The sequence below is a fragment of the Tupaia chinensis genome, unplaced genomic scaffold, assembly GCF_000334495.1.
Source record: "Tupaia chinensis unplaced genomic scaffold, TupChi_1.0 Scaffold145396_1, whole genome shotgun sequence".
Lineage (NCBI taxonomy): Eukaryota > Metazoa > Chordata > Mammalia > Scandentia > Tupaiidae > Tupaia > Tupaia belangeri.
In genome coordinates this window covers 428262-432006 of record NW_006205257.1, presented here as the reverse complement: position 1 = coordinate 432006, position 3745 = coordinate 428262, and the positions used below count along the sequence as shown (strand labels likewise).

At 42.1% G+C, this 3745-nt stretch overlaps 1 pseudogene; it reads right to left on the bottom strand.

Moving 5' to 3' along the window:
* Positions 1–2883: 2883 nt before the first annotated feature.
* LOC102474958 (UPF0235 protein C15orf40 homolog pseudogene) lies at positions 2884–3332 on the bottom strand (annotated as a pseudogene).
* Between the last annotated feature and the right edge of the window lie 413 nt (positions 3333–3745).

The window sequence follows — 3745 nt, the reverse complement described above, 5'->3', positions numbered from 1 at the left end:
CCTCTCCAAAATAAATAAATAAATAAATAAATAAATAAATAAATAAAATAATGATAAAAAAGAATCATTTTTAAAAATAGTATCATATCCATATAATAGAACACTATTATGTAGAATGGAATACGACACAACAATAAAAAATAAAATGGACTACTGCCACAGGCAAGCACATGGATAAATATCACAAATGTGACATGGACCAAAATAAGCCAACCACAGAAGAGTACATCTATCTGTGAATATTCATTTACTTAGGAATTTTCCATTAAGTTTTAAAGTGTTTTCATGTGGGGCTTGAATATATTATGTCATGTATGTTAAATATACTTTCTGATGCTATTGTAGAAGAAGTGTTTTGGTGGCCCCATGGCCTCATGGTTAGGGAATTGAATCCCACATGATCAAACATAGTTCAAGCCCTGGTCCAGCATCTTGAAAAACACACTAGGGGCTTGTCCATGCATATCCAAAATCCCATCAGGATAGAGGAGTAGAGAAAGGATTGTGGCATGACTATACCCCATTGGGAAGTATTTTCTCCATTTCCCTCCATCTCTGGTGAATGTACATGCCCTCTGGCAATAATAATTTAAAAATTTAAAAAGAAATGTTTATCTGGGCCAGCAGGTGGTATGGTGGTAAGGCACTGAACTACGTGGTCTACCATGGTTCAAGACCTGGAACCAGTGGTTTAGGCGCATATGCATGCATGCCCAAAATCCCAGGAGGAAAAGGGACTGCAGCATGGCCATCCCCCAGGGAAGTGATTTCTCACTTTCCCTCTCACAGTTTCTCTCTCTCTGTCTCTGGTGAGCACATGTGTCCTATGGCAAAACAACTAAAAAAGAAAGAAAGAAAGAAAGAAAGAAAGAAAGAAAGAAAGAAAGAAAGAAAGAGAAATGTTTATCCATTTATATTCTCTAATCATTGCCAGAATATTTTTTAAAAAACTCTTTTTATGAGAAAGAGTTTTACTACAGAGTACTTCTGCTCTCCAGAGAGACAAAGAGATAGAAAGCAGGAAATCACCTCGGGGGGATAGTCATGCTGCAATCCCTTCTCCTCAAAAAAAATCTCTTTTGAGAGATTTTTGTTATAGGTCACATGTGCTCACAGAGAGATAGACAGAGAGACAGAAAGCAAGAAATCACCCCCCCCAGGGGGGATGGCCACACCTCAATCCCTTCTCCTCCATTCTTATCTCAGGATCTTGGGCATGCGTCCACACATGCCCAGCTATGTAGGAGTCTGCAACATAAATATTATGTCATCTGCTGATCCCCCCAAAAAAAACACTTTATAAAAAAAACCTTGGGGGCACCAGCAAGTGGCAAGGTGGTTAAGGCACTGGACACTCCCACATGGCCAACCATGGTTTGAGTCTCAGACCTGGTGGCTTGCTTTCTCACTTTCCCTCTCTCTCTGTGTCCCTCTCTCTGGTCAAATTAAAATAAATGAATGGATAAATAAAAAATAAATAATTCTTTAAAAATAAATCTCGATCACCTTGCTGAGCTCCTTAATTGTTTTTTAATATGATTTTCATGTAATCTCTAGGTTCTGAATAAAAGTATTAAAACTTTTTCTATTTGCATGAGAATCTAACTTAATTATGTTTCTAGCTGTGTTCTGGAAACAGATAAAGATGGTATGTTTTAGCTATGTTACTAGACAATATTGCTTAAATAAAAATGACTCTTGGTTGGTAAATTTTATCTGGACTACAAGTCACCATAGCTGTGTGTTCCTCTTCTTTTTTATTATTATTTTTTTCTTTTAGGTTTTTGCCATAGGGTTTGTGTAGTGTCCAAGAGAGACAGAGAGAGACAGTGAGAGGGAAAGTGAGAAATCACTCCCCAGGGAGGATGGCCACACCATAGTCCTCTCTTCTCCATTCTCCTCCTGGGATTTGGAGCCTGCACGCATACTCACCTGACATGATTTTCAATCCACCAGATCTAGGACTGGAACCATGGTCAGCCATGTGGGAGTTCAGCGCATTAACCACCATGCTACTTGCTGGCCCCAAACTGTGGGTCCCTCTTCTAATCTACAGGTGTCTCATGGGGACCTTGGAAGCCCTGTCTACAGAGTCATTACCAGACATAATGTTTTCTAGGGGAATGAAGCTTTTAAATAAGAGAAACTTGTGTACCTGTACAGTGTAGAGCTTGTCTTTTGGGTTTGTTTTTCTGTTTTTTGGTTTTTATTGTTGTTGTTGTTATGGAAATACTATCATTTAATTTACAATCAAGATAAATTACATTAAACTAAGAGTCAAGGGATCAGGGTTCTGCTTGCCATCCTACACCGTGCAATCTTGAATAATTCTTCCAACTTCTTGATATCAGAAGCATCATCACAGGGACCAGCAGTTAGCGTAATGGCTATTATGTTGCTGGACTCCCATGTAGTCGACTGTGGTTCGCATCCCGGACCCGGTGGCTTAAAACTCACACTGGGCACGTGTGCATGCGTGCCCAAGATCCTGAGAGGAGAATGGAGGAGAAGGGATTACAGCATGGCCATCCCCCCCTGGGGGTGATTTCTCGCCTTCTGTCTCTCTGTCTCTGTCTGTCTGGCGAACGCATGCGCCCCATAGCAAAAATCTCAAAAAAAAAAAAAAAAAAAGAAGCACCATCACAGAATGAAAGAGGGTAATCAGATCATCTTGAATATCCTTTCCAGCTCTGTTATTTTGTAATGCTGTGAATTCAGAGTAACATGTTTTCAATACCTGCTTTTTTTGAGTCTTATTCTTATTAAAATACATACATTGATTCCCTCCTAGGGAGTTCTGTGTATTTAAATATATGATCCTTTTTAACAGTGATAAAAATTTTCTCGAGGATGTATTTTTCATTTTTTGCTTTCTTTTTTTTTTCAGTTTCCTTTTTTTAATTTATCCAAGACTTCTGGAGTTGTAGAAATCAAAAGCTTTACCACTTTCTCACGAGATTTACCACCCTTATCCAAAACCACATCACTCTTCCTGAGTTCTAGGACCTTGCCGAGGTATGGGATGGGCAGAGCTCAGCGTTGGCTTCTCCTTCTGATGGAAGAGCTGCTATAGCGACATTTACGGCTTCAGTTGTCAGATCTGTTACCGCGTTCTGCTTGGAGCCAGGTTTTGTATGAATCACTATGGTGACACAGCCTTTAGGATCAACAGCCTCTGGAGCTAAGGGAGGAGGTGACCTCTCTGGTTCCACGTTCTGGCTTTTCCCCTTGTTCGTCGCACCAGCTTTTTTAGGCACGTTGGCCCCACAAGGGAGGCGAACACAGGCCCCAGCTCCCAGTCCTGCTCCAAACCGCCTCAGCTGGAAACCCATCCTAAGCATCCGTGCCTGGGAGGGCGGCACCGCAGTTTTGTTTTGTTTTTTGAAGAGGTTTTTGCCTTAGGGCGCATGTGCTCTCCTGAGAGACAGAGACAATGAGAGGGAAAGTGAGAAATCACCCTCCTCCTCGTGGCCACACCGCAATCCCTTCTCCTCCGGGATCTTAAGCGTGCTCACACACACACACGTGCTGGGCATGATTTTCAAGCCACGGAATCCGGACCTCAAACCGCGGTCCGCCATGTGGGAATGCTGTCTGCTGGCCCAGGTCTTGTCCTGTACGGGAAGACAGCTGCTCCAGAGTTTCCCACTAGTAGGAATACCTGACGCTGCCTAGCTGGTTCCTGTCCTGTCCTTCTGAAGCGGCCAGTTGAAGTCACTGCATTAGCTGGATCTCAGAAGGCTCC